The sequence below is a fragment of the Adiantum capillus-veneris genome, chromosome 1, assembly GCF_014529385.1.
Source record: "Adiantum capillus-veneris isolate H3 chromosome 1, ASM1452938v2, whole genome shotgun sequence".
NCBI classification, from domain to species: domain Eukaryota; kingdom Viridiplantae; phylum Streptophyta; class Polypodiopsida; order Polypodiales; family Pteridaceae; genus Adiantum; species Adiantum capillus-veneris.
The window spans coordinates 118,866,996-118,883,511 of record NC_140931.1 but is presented as its reverse complement, the minus strand read 5'-3'; the positions used below and the strand labels follow the sequence as shown (position 1 = coordinate 118,883,511).

General features: G+C 45.1%; 2 pseudogenes; one reads left to right on the top strand and one right to left on the bottom strand.

Annotated features, from left to right (window-relative positions):
• Positions 1-783: 783 nt before the first annotated feature.
• On the bottom strand, positions 784-15,884 carry LOC147465424 (cytochrome P450 71AU50-like; annotated as a pseudogene).
• Positions 10,136-11,483, top strand: LOC147465425 (uncharacterized; annotated as a pseudogene).
• Positions 15,885-16,516: the final 632 nt, after the last annotated feature.

Below are 16,516 nucleotides of genomic sequence, written 5' to 3'. Positions count from 1 at the left end.
AACTCTAGATAATCAGCAAAAAGTGGCTCTCTCTCTCTCTCTCTCTCTCTCTCTCTCTCTCTCTCTCTCTCTCTCTCTCTCCACACACACACACACACCCTCTCTCTCACACACACAAGTGCTTTTTGCCTTTCCCTCTCTCTCTCTCTCTCTCCAACACTCATACACACATATTCACTCTCTCTCTCTCTCTCACACACACACAATCTCTCTCTCTCTCTCTCTCTCTCTCTCTCTTACACACACGCGCACACACACCTATGAAGGATCGATATGTGATTCTCTTTCACCCTGCTTGCATAGCGGTTTGAGCGCCTACTATACGCCATGAGAGTAGGTGAGTCGTCTTCCTCCATTTCTTCCACTAGATTCAATAGAGGGTTGTTGCTTTGCCGGAAGCCATCCACAGGATTCTCTTTTAGCGTGTTTGCATAGCGGTTTGAGTGCCTAGTAAGTACCATGGGATCCATCCTTCTTTACCTGAGAAGACTCTCTCTCTCAGCTTGAGGCTCCTCCTCTCTGTGCTCATGTTCCCGCTTTTGATAAACGGAAGACACTCTTGAATTTTTGAATTAGGTGTAATCTGATCAAAACTAAACTCGGGAAAAAAACTAAACTCGGGATCTCGAGTTTAGTTTTTAAAGATCGACGGGCCAGATTGCGTGCTCCCCTCTTTTTGAATGAGTATCGTTGATTCCATGCTTATGACCCCGTGGCACTTAAAGGGGAGGATCAGGGCCTTGATGTACCAGATGACATTAAAAATCAGAGACAGTGAAGAGTTCAAGGTAGAGAGGATTGTTTCAGCTTGGGAATGGCAAGCAAGGGTAGTTTCTTGTGGCAGGCTAGCACAAATTCCTCGCTCACGTCGATGGAGGAGGGCTGAGATCACCATGGGGCAATTTCCAATCAAAGAATTTGACGAGTTTTGCAAGGGTGACGTGAACGATGGACGTGCCCAAGCGCATGCTGAGACACATGCGTCTCCCGAAGCCAAGGGACAGATATGCATAATGCTGGCTGTTGCCCATCTCATAGTTGGAACGACTCGTTTCAAGCCTGTCCGGCCAGAAGCAATCGGGGTTCTCCCAAATGGTTGGGTCTCGTGCAATGGCCCACATGTTGATAATCGCTTGCGTCCCCTTGGGCAAGAAGTAGTTATCTATGGTGCAATCTGCGCTTGAGAGACGAGTAGGCAGAAGAGGGACAAGGAGGTGTAGACGTAAAGCTTCCTTCACGGCACAATCTAGGAACGGCATCTTCTACACGTCTTCATCCATCACTATCAAAGCATAGTGACATGACATTTCCTCCAGCTCTTGGCTACTGGTCACACGCTCCACCTCATCTCGCAGCTTGTGTAGATACTCCAGACTACGCAATAGCTCTGCAAAGGCCCACTCTATGGTGGCTATCGTTGTGTGCAAGCTGGCTCCGAAGATGTCCGGCAGTAGTTGCAACGACGTCAACAATATAACCTCAGTCCCATCATGATTTCTTATACGTTCACTCACAAGAAGATTTAGAATTTTTCTCATGTAGGAAAATGGAGTATTTGTCAATGTTTTTCATACAATGCATAACATCATGAGCTTTTTCTCGGGAGGCACCGCATACCTAGCTAGGTACGATTCGGGGCAGGGGAGATGTAATGGAATTTGCCTATTCAATTTGAGAGTAGCGGAATTTAATAAGAGTACTTTCAAGAAATGATTTTGTGAGCCTAGCGGGTTGACATAATTGAAGATAGCAACATAATCATAGCAATTAGTTAACTTGGCATAGACAATACTTTTGCAAGAGAGAGAATTTAGAGAACATGACAACAGTTGAGGACCGGATTTATGTGGAGCCGGTCCCCCCTCCAATAGGCATTTGTATTATGATTTCTCCCATAAAGAGAGACTTGTTACAATACATTCTTTGTGTTCCTTGTGACCTAGGTGAAGCAATGAAGATGGAAAGCTTCATGCATCACCATCATAGCATAACCTAAACTTGAAGAAAGCTTTAACTATACCAAGCCTCAGTCCCAAGACCTCAAACACCTTCGAAGGTGGAGAGAGCTAGCAGGGAATGAGGGTAGGGAAGAGGAAGAAGAAACATTTCATACGAGAAAGAGCTAGTTCCTCACTTATCATAACTCTTGTGCTAACATACATAATAGCATAGTAATGAAGAAGAAATAGATGGAAAGCTCAAGCCTTGAAGCATGGCTCTTGGATGGATTTGCACTCCATAGCCAAGAGTGTTGGTGTAGGCTCTCAACCTCTACTTGCTTGGAGAAAGAGAGGGAGCTCTTGCACTTTGCATAGTACACAATGAGAGTGTTTGTGAGTGTGTGTGGGTGAGTATACCCCCTAAGCACCCCCCAAGATTTCTTGGGTCGACCCCCCCCTTGTAGCTCATGCTTGAAGCTCATTGGACCCCTCCAGGCCTAGCCAATCACAAGCAGGAGCCATTACAAGCAACAGGGATAGCCTTGGGACAAGTGTCCCCCTTTCCCCTTTGAGAGAAAGGACTTGATAAATGCAAAATCAATTAATTAAATATCCTTTATTATCATTGGACCCCTTGGGTGGCCAACCAATAGGTTTCAGGCACACCATGAGGGCAACATGAGGAGGAACTTGACAAGTGTCCTTGCTGCCTCTTCAAGCTGGGGCTTCCCTTGTGTGTGTGTGTGTGTGTGTGTGTGTGTTCTCTCTCATCCCCCCCCCCTTGTAGGCTCGCCCCCCTCGTTGTAGGGATCTTTTTGACTTTGGATGAGCAAGCCCCTTAGTCATCAAGCATGACTAAGCACTTGAAGTAGGAGGTGTTCCCACAAGCATCTCAGGCAAGCTTCTCAAGGCACTTCAAGCACCTTAATCATGCACCAAGTCAAGCACCTCAAGCATGGAGCCAGTCAAGCACCTCAAGCACGACAAGCACCTCGAGTTTGGGCCGGGTTCCTACCTCAAGCTCAGCCCTAGCTTACCTAAGGTCAAAGGACTTTTACACACATTATTGGAGGTCTTCAATGAAGCTAACCCTAAGGTCTTATGCTCCATTGGTTAGCCTTGCTCTTGATAGACCATCTCCCATTTGGGCCCCTTTACTATTGGCCCCGTATTGAGATAGATCTATAAGCACATATCTATATCTTAACACTTGTTCCCGTTTATTCTTCCACATTAAGTGATCAATTTAATATGAGAAAATCATTTGGGTTGGTTAGATATTAGATTTTATGACATTACCTCTCTCTTGAAATCATAGTCGTCCTCGACTATGAGGTAGAAGAGATAAAGCCTTAGTCATTAGTCAATCTTACTTAGCGGGTAGAGGATCCCTGTTTTACCCTACGACATCTTTCCAAGATGGATGACTAATCCATTTGGTGCTTGGGAGACATAGCTGCCGCAAGCATGTCTGCTCTTTAGTCCATTTCATTCTCCCAAAGTAGAGTGACAAATTCTACTTGGTGTTTGAGAGACGTCGTAATCACAAACATGATTCTAAGCATGCATACTAGTTAAATTTGTGCACAATTAAAAAGAGGACTAGTCTTATAAGACAAAAACATGAGTCATTTAAAAGAAATTTGTACATTTGCTTACTCTAATGTAGCATTGTAAGCATTGACAAGGTTCATACTATCCCTAAGTTGTACTCCTTGCATCCATCTAGCATATTCAAAAGGATAATTTTTGAACTTAATAAGATACCGTCGGATTATCTTACCATGTCGTAGTACCTTGTCTTCATGCCGAAGGACAGCTTCGGGTTGTAGCACCTCTTCTTGGTCTTCAACTTCGGGAGGGTCTTCAATAATTGGTTCAGTTGGTGGCTCTCCTTTGTAGGGCTTAAGTAGGCTTACATGAAAGGCATTGTGTATAAGCCAATGGTTGGGCAACTTGAGTTGATAAGCCGTCTCATTGATGGGCTTCAAGATTTGGAAAGGACCATAGTATCTTTTTGCTAGTTTAGCATAATACTTTTGATGGCCCGTAGGATTTTTGCCCGTCATTTGCCTTAATCGAGCCTTAGGAAACTTGAGTAAGACCCAATCATTTTCTTTGAACATTACGGCTCTTCTATGCTTATCAGCAGCAGCTTTTTGCCTTTGTTGAGAGATGGCTATAGCCTCCCTAATCTTTTGAAAAGATTCTTGTAGGTCACGGCTATACTCATCGGCGGCGAAGATCTTCCCATGTACTTTGAGTAGCAAGGGACTTTTAGGTCTTCCCTCTATGATCTCGAAAGGTGCTTTCCCCGTAGAAGTATGGACAGTATTATTGTAGGCATACTCTACTAGAGGTAAATACTTTTCCCATTGTGAGCGTTGATCTACTTCGGTAACATAAGTCTTGAGTAGATCGAGTATCGTAAGATTGGCTATCTCACTTTGGCCATCCGTTTGTGGGTGATAGACCGAAGAGAAATTCAATCTTGTTCCTATATTTTCAAAGAGACCTTTCCAAAAATTACTGGTCATTTTAGGATCTCTATCTGACATGATGGATGTGGGTAATCCATGGTGCTTGAAAATCTGAGATATGAAGAGAGTTGCCATTTGATGTGCCTTAATAGTCTTTTTGACAGGAATAAAATGTGCTTGCTTGCTAAACCTGTCGACTATTGTCCATATTCTTGTATTCCCATGGATAGACTTGGGTAATCCAAAGATGAAATCCATGGATATACTCTCCCATGGTGAATTTGGAATAGGCAATGGTTGGAGTAATCCAGGTTGCTTCCCTCTATCATACTTGGTCTTTTGGCATACTACACTTTTTGAAACATACTCTTGTATGTCCACTTTCATGGTAGGCCAATAGAAATACGTCTCTACTCCTCGGAGAGTAGGTTGAATACCTCTATGCCTTGCATATGGAGGAGCATGGGATTCATACATAACCTTCTCACGAAGGGAATGGGTAACACATAGCCTATTGCCGTGGAGAAGATAACCATCTTGCAAGGTGAATGGTTCCTCTTTCTTCCCCAAAGCAAGGGCTGACATTATGTCTCTAAAGTAAGGGTCAGTAGCATACTCATCTATCATAGAGGATAGATCATTGTGAGTAGCTATAGACACCGCATTAACTTTTGGTCGTCGTGAAAGTGCATCGGCAACTTGATTGTGCTTACCAGCTATGTAAGCAATATGGAAATTAAATTGCGAAAGAAAATTTGCCCACCTCATTTGTTTGTCGGAAAGCTTGGTTTGGGTCATGAAATACTTGAGACTTTGGTGGTCGGTTCGTAGGATAAATGGAGTCCCCAATAGGTAGTGCTTCCATGTGTCTAGGGCATGTAGAACAGCTAAAAGCTCTTTCTCATAAATGCTCAAGACTCGTTCATCACTATTGAGCCTTCGGATCTCATATGCTATGGCATGCCCTTCTTGAAGCAAAACCGCTCCAAGGCAATCACCACAAGCATCACATTGGACCTCAAATGGCTTTGAGAGATCCGGAAGCACGAGGACTGGTTGGGAAGTAAGCTTCTCTTTGAGTTTTTCAAAAGCATTTTGCTCCTTAGCAGTCCATACAAACTTAACGTTCTTCTTTGTTAAGTCGTGTAGTGGTCCTGCTACTTGAGAGAATTTTGCTATGAAGCGTCTATAGTATGCACACATACCAATAAAGCTTCTTAGCTCATGTAGATTCCTTGGGTTAGGCCATGATTTTATTACCTCTAACTTTGATGGATCCATACGAATACCATCGTGAGAGATAATATGACCTAGATATTGAATCTCTTGAAGGAAGAATTCACTTTTCTTTTGGTTGAGAAAAAGTTTGTTCTCCCTCAAGGCTTGAAAAATCACTTGGAGATGTTGCTTATGTTCCTCCAAAGACTTGGAGTAGATGATGATATCATCAAAGAACACTCCAGTGAATTTACGATATGGTCTAAAAATTTTCTCCATGAGACGATTGAAAGTAGCTGGTGCATTAGTCAAGCCAAAAGGCATGACTAGATATTCATAAAGACCAAATGTTGTGCGAAACGCGGTCTTTAGGATATCTTCATCCACTATCCTTATTTGATGATAGCCACTCTTAAGGTCAATCCTACTGAAGTAGGTAGAGCCTTGTAGCTTATCAAACAGATCTTCTACCCGAGGCACGGGAAATCTGTTTTTGATAGTGATATGGTTTAGTGCTCGATAGTCCACATACATACGGTATGTACCATCTTTCTTTTGCACTAAAAGGACTGGAGAACAAAAGGGAGAGGAACTAGGCCTCACCATCCCTTTGTCTACCAATTCCTGTACTTGCCTCATAATCTCCTCCTGTTGAGCTTGTGAGACTCGATAAGGAGGTTTGTTAGGCGGTGAGCTTCCTGGAAGGAGCTCAATACGATGGTCATCATCCCCTCATTTTGGAGGTAGTTCCATAGGGATATCATTGATGAACACATCTTGGAATCCCTTTAGAAAATTAGACAAGTCTAACTCTTCTTGATTCCTATCATTTTCATTTGATGAAACATTATTAGCTTTTAGAGACTCTTTGACATAAATCATGTACGCAGAAACTGAGCTCTTCATTGATTTATCAAAAGAAAGAGGATTTACAAGTGGAATAGTGCGACCACGCTCACTAGCATCTATATACATGTTCTTTCCCCTGTAGGTGAAGTAAATTCTCCTTTCAGGGAACTTCATGTTGGCAGCCATGCGATCAAACCATGGTGCCCCTAGGATAACATCCTGATGTTGGAGAGGAGAGATGAAGAAGTCTTCTTTGTCGACATAGCTTTGGACATGAAGCCTCAACTTCCCAATCAAGGGAGTAACGGAGGCTTGTTGTCCCTTGAAAGCTGCATCAGTTGTTACTATATCTCCCATATCAAAAGCTTGAATGCCCAACTTGGTGGCCAACTCTATTGATATGAAGTTGAGAGTAGAGCCTGGGTCAAACAAGATGAAGGCATCATTCTCTCTTACCTTTCCCCACGCATAGGAAAGTGATGATCCTTTGCAATGAGCATCCTCTTTTGGAGCTTCGATGGTGGAAGCCCTAGGAGTCTCATTGCGAGTATTCTTCTTGGGGCAAGAACGATAGCCATGTCCTTGCTCCCCACACTTGAAACACTTATGGTCCTTGCAAAAAGCTTCAAGCTCTTCATGAGAGAGTTTGTTTTTACCTTTGTAAACTCCCTTCTCCTTGGACCGATTGTTGTTGTTGTTATTGTTGTTGTTGGAAGTGCCTTGGGAATTATTTTGAGCATTGGATTTCCCCTTTGCATCATTTTTATCTTTGTTTTCCATGGGCTTGACATTACGTCTAGCCCCTTGATGGAAATTGATGAGTGAAGCAACCATGGTGTGGTGGATTACTTCAGTAATAGTACCGGGCCGTTGAGAGTTGATGTATTCGGCCATCTCTTCAGGCAATCCCGCACAAAATTGTTGTCTTTGCTCGGCAAAGTCTATCTTTTGAAAGACAGTAGCTTTGAGATGTAAATCCCAAAACTTGTCTACATACTTGTTGATAGACTCAAGAGAGAGGAGCTTCAAGCCGCGCCATTCGGTAAGAAATTTATCTTTAGTATCACTTGGAAGAAATTGCTTCATGATGGAAACTCGTAGAGTTTTCCATGTCTTTGGGGCTTCTCCATTGCCACGAAGGCTAACCCACCATTGACGAGCTGATTTTTGGAAGTGCATAGCTACATGGCGTAGCTTGGAGGACTCTGTGAAGCCCTCGTCCCCAAAGGCCACATCAAATTGCTGGATGAAGGCCAACACTTTGTCGGTAGCACCAAAGGTGCCATCATAGGTGAGAAAAGAGATACTCTTTCCTCCCTCCTTGAACTTCTTTAGCTTTTGTGACCTTCGCCATGCAGGAAATGATTTGCGATGTCCTCCCCTCTTGTATTCTCTAGGAGAATAGCCATAACTTTCATCGGAAGAGGAGGAAGGTGAAGAAGAAGGAGAAGAGGGTAACCTCTTCCTAGCCCTTTTCTTCCTTTGTTTCCTCTCTTGCCTTTCAGAGTGATGAGGAGAAGGACTATGGGTTGCTCTTTTCCTCTTGGGAGGAGTAGGCGATCGTCTAGACTGCCGTCTTCGTGGAGCCACATCTTCAGAAGAACTTAGACTGTCATTGCTTTCTTTCTCTTTGGATTCCTCCTCTCGAATGGGAGAGAGTCTTCTTTTGGGGGTCTCTTCAAGAGGCCTCCTAAGCTCTCTCTCCTCTGGGAGAGGAAGGGAAATTCCATAAGCACGAAGTTGGATTTTATGACAGGAGAAACTTTCTCATGTAGGAAAACGGAGTCTTTGTGAATATTTTTCATACAATGCATAACATCATGAGCTTTTGCTCGAGAGGCATCGCATACCTAGCTAAGTACGATTGGGGGCAGAGGACCACCGTCCCCCCCCCCCCCCCCCCCCCCCCCACCAAGGCCGACAGTCCCCTGCCCCCAATCGTACCTAGCTAGGTAGCTAGGTATGAGCCTCCCTCACAAAAGCTCATGATGTTGAGGTAAGTCACAATGTGGGAGAATTTGTCCAAAACTTCTTGTGACTAGAGAAACCAAACTTGACGTACCACCATAAGAGCCCCTCAGGACTATATAACACATAACATTTAGGGGGGGGGGGGTAAGGGGATCAATGGCAGGGAACTGGATGGTGCCTTATCAAGGGGATCTGGACCGTGCATACCTTTAAAAACTAAACCTGGATAGCGGGGGGGGCCTAGGCACACTGGCCAAATTCAAGCGGGATAAACCTCAGGGGAGTGCCATGTCAGCAGGGTGAAAGGGGGGCTGGGTAATTTGAATTTGGGAATCTTTTGAGGGGGGTCAACAGGAGGAGAGGCCATGCTGTTGGGGTTTGGGCAGAGAGGCCACACATTATCTCTGAGAGGCAGGAGGGTAGAGGGAAAAAGCCACAACAGGTATGGAGAGCAGACAAATGCTAGACCTCAATGTACCTTGGGAGGCAAAACAAGTTATGCAGTCCATTGACCTAAATGTAACCTGGGAGATAGAGGGAGATCTAGGGATGCCGGGCACGATGGAGACACGATTGGATGCTTTCGAGGATGGGGAGAAACAAAAGCAATATCGTATATTTGATTTGAATGAGGAGTTGGAGGAAGGAAACTCGTCATCAACAGGCTCAAGTAGTGCTTCCATGGAATCAGGATCCCATTCTAGTGGTGGTGACCAAGTAAATAAGTTGACCGAATCCCCTTCAACCTTCCTTGCAGATTCAATCCATAGGGGGAAACCCATGACCCAATATTTTTCCCCAGAGTTGCATGCTTCTCACCATTTCTTTAGCTTTTCTTGGGAGAGCTATGACCTTATGCTATTAGATCTTCAAGGGATTTGTAAGCCAACATTGGGTATGCTTCACAATGTCGGCATGCATGACGTAAAATGGTGGAACAAGATGAAGGACAATCTTGTGATCCGACGATCCCCCCGACATGGATCAATTAGGATATTCTTGAAGGGTGTCCCTCCCAGATCCATTGCACCAAAGGAGGAGTGGACAACCATTACAGAACAATGTCACGTCGACTAGCAAGGGGCTCACTTGAGCATGTTGGAAACTATGAATCATGTGAAAACTGCATGGTGCACAAATATCAAAAGGCATGGCATACCTAATTCATTCATTAGAGATGCAATCAGAAATTGTCAGGTATGTAAGAAGGATCTTGTCCTCCAATCTGAATCGCTTATGTTCCAGAAGGTTGGAGGGAAGGGCAATGCCGATGAGAAAACTCCAAGTGAAAAAATTATTATAGATAGATTTCATGTCTGTGATGTGCTGGAGAGTATTATGATAAACCATAAAGTCAGGCTTGTTAAGATAAGATCAACCAAGGTAGGCGAAGGAAAGGTAGAGGACTACTATGTGTGTCATCGTGGTGGTTCAAGAAGGCATCATGGAGAAAACAAGCGTAGAGAGAGGAAAACAAAGAAGTGTGGTTGTCCTTTCAAGGCACAGGTGCAATTCAGTGAGGGAGTTCATGAGGTCACCATTTTGCTTCGTGCTACGCATGAGGGCCATGTTCCTGGCTCTCGGGCTGACTTATATCATCTACCTGTTCATCCAAGTGTACTTCAATGTTGCATGGAGGATTATTTTGATGTTGGAACATGTCGCCATGTTGCCAAAATGTCAGTTTCAAAAGGAAACTTCCACAAGCAACGAGCATCCTTGTTAGATCGCACAACTTTTTGATTCTTCATGATCTGATCAAAGGAGGTCCAATAGTTGACATATAGCCTACAACATGAAGGTAGTAAGATAATTTTCTTTTCCTGTCCCCCTTTAATTACTTAACCATTTTGTTTTTCTCTAGGTCGTGCATCTGGGAATGATTGGTCTGCGATGTACATGGAGGCTCTGAAGTTACAAGCCGCAAGGAAGGTACTTTGGAGTGCCTTACCTTCATTTTTATGTTTTCCTTTTTCTTGTGTCCTTATTTAGTTGCTTGTTGCTTTTGAAAGGTTGCATATGTGCAACCATACAATCCAAATGCTTTGCAAGACGTCAACAAGACATTTGTCGTCATCATTCAAGATGATTGGATGCTTCAGATGTGTATTCAGTTCTCACAACATAATGCATGGGCCGTGGACAACACATTCAAGACAAACGTTTATGGGTTGCCATTGTATGCAGCTGTTTTGCCAAATCAAAATGGTACAGGGATTCCACTGTGGTTGATGATGTGCACAAGTGACCCTGGGACATGTCAGGAGAGCGTTTCCCTTGAATTGACCATCTGGATGATATTCTCGAGAATGGGCAGCATACGACCGAATGCAATTGTGATAGACAAATGTACCCAAGAATTGAATGCCATCTTGAGAGCCATCAAAGATGATCCTGCTTGTTGGGCTGAACACAGTGAAGGACAACGAGTCCAAGTAGCATGTCATGTCTTGGTTTGTTGGTTTCATGTCAAAAAGGCTTGGGTGGAGAACCTTTTTCCGCAAGTGCCAAGACACATGCAAGACCATGTTTATTCTTCAATGTGTAACTTGATGCACTCCAGCTCCGAGGACGACTTTGAAGCTCGCTTTCAACGCCTCTTGCTGGACTACTCCAATCATGCAAATATTCAACGTTATGTCTCCAATGGATGGTGCTCGAAGTCATGTGTATGGCGTGAACGCTGGCCAAAGTTTGGATGCCTTTTTCCCCATGGCAATGTGGACACAAAAAATTTGGTGGAAAGACTATGGCAATATGTCAAGTATACTCTCTTGGATGCGAGGATAAATAGGTCAGCCTTGGATCTACTACTTGCACTTGTTGGCAATGCGAGGAGTGGAAGCTGGATGGGAGGAACTCTGGAGTTCTTCAAGCAAAAGCAAGAGCTAGGTGAGCTATTGTCCCACTCCTTGGACTTTTTCTTCGATCTATCTCTTAGTAAAGTTCATGGAATGTTCATCGACAACGGATTCTGGACGATTTGCTGTGTATGGTTCAAGCAAGAGTGCAACAAAGGCACTAGCTGCTGGGGAGAAGCTATGTCAATGATACAAGACTAATCCTAAAACTCTTCAGGTGGTGAACGAATCTACATTACTCTTCAAGATTCAAAGAATGACATCGGACTCTTGGTACCATGTGAGCATGCAATCCTTGTATTGTTATTGCACAGACTGGTACTCCCAATGCAAGCATCTATATGGGCTTTGGTTAATACTTCAGAGCTATTTTCCAATGCTTCATGCAATTTTACCTATTGTGGATAGCGTGCATGCAATGGCTGACCTTGCAACCAGCGATGGAATGCAACAATGTGTCCAAGTCTTTGAAACAGGGAGTGGATGTGATGACAAAGCTCTGGATACTGATATGAATGGCATTGGACCAGACTTGCAATAGATTGACATGGAGATAGTCAATTGTATCGATAAATCTAGGGAGTTGTTGCAACAATTGGTTGATGTATTACCGCAGTGGACATTGCAGCAAAAGGAGGTTTCTCTTAAGAAATTAAAGATCTCTATGGAGAACTTGGAGAATCTCCATGAGCTGAAGGAGATTAGCTTGCCAAGAAAGGGTAGCGTCAAACAAATCCAGGCAAATGTCACACAAACACGGCTTGGGCATGGCAGGCTATCGTGTATCATTGATGGCATAGGTGAGGCAGTTGAAGGCTGTTCCCAACCTGCAAAAAAAACAAGAAACACAGGTTCCTTGAAACGTAAGCACCAGCGAGGGCGAATTCAACTTCCCAGATCAGAAGCACTTGTCTGCAAATTCAACTTCCCAGATCATGAACCACCTTGTACAATTATAGGATGGTGAGAACCCGGCCAATGGTTCTATCATAGCATGTGACCACGAGGTATCGCATATTGATTGTGAACGGCATCTTACTGTGAAGTTTGATGATGGACGGATACACGAGAAGGTCTATGCATCGCAGACACGAATTACTTTTATATGACTTGCGTGCGGTTTAGGGTCATCCTCATATGTCATGCCTCATTGGAACTTTGCAAGTTATGTATGTTTTGTGAACATGACTTGGAAAATTGCAATATATGTGCTTTTGTGACATGGAGATTGATATGATGTGTAGTCCCTAAGAAGATAGACTAGTTTGTAGATATCCTAAAGTTCATTTGGGTTGTCTTAATCTGGTTGTTTGTTATTTGTCACTCTTAAGTGGTCACAACAGTTGTCTCCTTGATATCACCGACAAAATGAAACCATAACGCATCAACACAAGGCTTTTGCCAGGTGATTGACAACAAGCTCATGGGCCGAGGTTTCTCTAGCTTTTCCCAGGTCTTGCATCTCTATATAGGGCTGCAGGTTGAGCCCAAAAGGGTCATGCTTCAGCTGATCTTGATGGTGAATTTTCTAGGTTTTGGATGTGTGCACATCAGCATGTACATATGCTTTTACCAATTCTGGGATTCTGATTTTGCTCTCGCTTTTGCTAGGTCTTGCATCTTCTAGATCAGCCTCAGAAGGTCCTTATAGTTTCCATAAACTGATTGCCAAAAGCTCACACACACCCAGCATGACTTCACCATAAACACACACACATTCAACATGACACTAAAAACAAACCTCCCCATAATGCCATAAACATAGAGGCGCGACCAACACCAATCGAACCTTGCCATAATCTTGGACATGACCATAAACTGATTGCCAAAAGCTCACACACATTCAACATGACACTAAAAACAAACCTCGCCATAATGCCATAAACGTAGAGTCTCCACAAACACCAATCGAACCTTGCTATAATCTCGGACATGACCATAAACTGATTGCCAAAAGATCACACAAATTCAGCATGACACTAAAAACAAACCTCTCCATAATTCCATAAACGTAGCCACAAACACCAATCGAACCTTGCCATAATCTTGGACATGACCATAAACTAATTGCCAAAAGCTCACACACATTCAGCATGACAATCCCGTGAGCCCACCAACTTCTTTCGCGGATGGATGTTTAGGCTCGAGGGTGTGCCCATCTCAGGCAAGGTGTGCTTCCGTGGACTACTCCTTGGTTGAGAAGTAGACCCTTCTACATGAGGAGATGTGGGAGAAGTAGTGAAGCTCTCCTCATGTAAGGACATGGAACCTATGGGCAAGGCCACCGGCACTGCCGGACAGTGTGTATGCTAGGGGGAGGCTATAAGATAGCACGGTTGGGTGGAGACTAGCACACGCATTACCACCGCCCTTTCACTAGGACATGGGTCCTATGGGCAAAGCCACTGGCATGGCCGGACAGTGTGTACGCTAGGGGGAGGCTATAAGATAGCACGGTTGGGTGGAGACTAGCACACGCATCACCACCGCCCTTTCACCTCATAACACAAGGGTCCCTCTTCTTGCTCTTGGGCTATGTCCACCTTCTCGAACTTCTCCGCATGCTGGACCTCCTCCCCATTCTTTGCATTTGGTGAAACATTGGCCTTTCCTACTTCCCATTCATGTGTGCTTCCTCTTGTGATGCGAGAGCACCACCCCGTTGCCATGTTCTCTTCTCCTTTTTAGCAGGTGAGCGAGCCATCCCCTAGGTACCATATGTAAAAAAAATGACACAACCTCAAGCAAAATGAGCTCATCAAATGTGGGAAACCATAAGCATGACAATAATAAGAAATTCAAAGTTGCAACCATGAACTTCTGATCGGCCAATTCATCCCCCTTGAATACTTTAGCTTTTGGAAAATGCAAGGAATAACCTCAACATATTGTGATAAAGATTGCTAAAAGAATGTAGGGGCACACTCATCTCAGCTTTTCCCCCTATTTTCCTCTCTCTCTCACACACACACATACACACACACAGCCACACAACGAACTCCCTTCCCCTAACTAAGGATTCACTCAATTCAATTGCAAGGCAAACCTTTTCCCCATTATGGGTTTTCAAGAATGGCATGGCCAAGCTCGTGCAAAACCCATGGTCGAGCCCATCCATGCTGGCAGAAAACATGCATGGAACCACACACAGAAGCTTGCATGCATCCAAACCTTCAGCGAAAAAAGGCATTGCGGTCACCTTCGATGCTGCTTGTCCGCTTGGGCCTCAAACGATGCCGAGCTTGAGCGATGACGGGATACCAGTAATTTGTTGCATGCCACTCGCGCAAGATTCTGTAAGGCCCTTCTCCCTGCCAAACCCCTGTATCCCCCCCACTCACGGGCTCGCCATGCAACCAACCAGTGGTCGCCACGCGTCCCTAGCCCAAGTTTTGAATTTGGCCAGTATGCCCAACCCCCCCCTCCCCCCCATTGTCCAGGTTTAATTTTTAAAGGTATGCACGGTCCAGGTCCCCTCGATAAGGCCCTATCCAGTTCCCTGCCATTGATTCCCTTACCCCCCCTCTTCAAATGTTATGTGTTATATAGTCCTGAGGATAAGAGCCTTCACTTCTCGATCCGTAATGGTCGCATCCTCCTCCGCTGCAGAAAGAATGACCTGCACGTACCTTTCATTAATAATTAGCACTTACCGTACCAACAATAATAAAAATAGATTCCAAACAATTTATAAGAGCAGTACTTACTTCACCTGTAGAAAGTCATTTGGGGAGCTTGTGAGGACGTTCCATAGCCACGAGGCTTCTCCTTCCTTGGATGATGGAGTCGTAGATCTTGTCGAGACCACGGTGGACACGCCTCATTCTGAGCTTCGGGAGGACGTCAAGGAAGCTGAGGGAAGGGAAGAAGTCGCCGAGAGTGGGACGGGACTCCAAAATGGAGCGTCGAACGAGGTCGGGGAGCTCGGAGGCAACCTCACCCAGGGTTTTGGAGTGGATGAGACGAGCTGTGGAGTCGGCAATCATGTGGCCGACAGCCTGTCCCAGGTACACAGCCTTTGTGCCGCCGGAAGAAGCTTGGTTGAGGCGCTGCAGAAGCTTTCGCAGTTCGTCGTAGCGAACATGAGAAAGATTCTGCATGCGCTTGGCAGAGAGCAGCCCCTGGGTTACAAGGCGGCGCGTCCACACCCATCGCGGATTGTAGGATGTGAAGAGCAGGCCCGTGTTAAAGTCGTAGCCCATGTGGTCCGCCATTACATAACGGACACGGTTGGCAAAGATTTTGTCGTTCGTGAGGAGCACCTCCTTGGCCAGCGCAGGGTTGCTTACCACCACTGCCCTGTGGCGCGCAGAGCCCAGTCTCATGCCCACTATGGGGCCGTAGCCTTCCTTCAAGTAGAGATCTGCCAGAACTTTATGGGGCAGCGCCTTCATCAGCAGAGGCAAGTGCCCTACAATGGGCCATGCGCGAGGGCCATTTGGGAATCTACCAGCATCGCTGGGCCTCCCTCTTTGTTTCAGCGCCATCATTTGCAGCAAGGCACAGATGGCCACAACTGCAGCCACGACACCCGCTACCATAGCTTGCGGCAGCTGCCAGCCCATCAACTCAGCCATATCTCTCTCTCTCTCTCTCTCTCTCTCTCTCTCTCTCACACACACACACACACACACACACACACACACACACACACACACACACACGCGCGCGCGCGCGCACATACCCCTCTTAGTCACTCACTCCCGCTAGCTCGCGCACGGGCATCAAATCAATTCTTATATTCTCTCCGCACTCTACTCGAACTCGAGAAGGTCGACGAAGCCCAAAAGCAAGGCAAATAGGCAGTCTACCGAGGGGGGAAGGCCATAATTCAAGAGTTTCGAACTCCCAAAGGGGGTCTCCCCTTACCCAACCCTACTTAGGTTTAGGTCTTGTTTCCTTTCTTTTCTTATCTTCTACCCTACTGACGGACCCTCAGTCCTTAACTAATATGTATCCAATGCCTTCACTTAAAAGGCTGCGTTGTAATGTTTTTTGTCTCTGGTCTCATGGGTCATATATGACCTCCGTGGATGATAATGCAATCTATCTATCTCTCTCTCTCTCTCTCTCTCTCTCTCTCTCACACACACACACACACACACACACACACACACACTCCCTCACTTCCTCCTGCTTGCACTTGGACGTCAATCGATTCTATTTCACACTCTCTGTGCCAGTGCTCGCACTAATT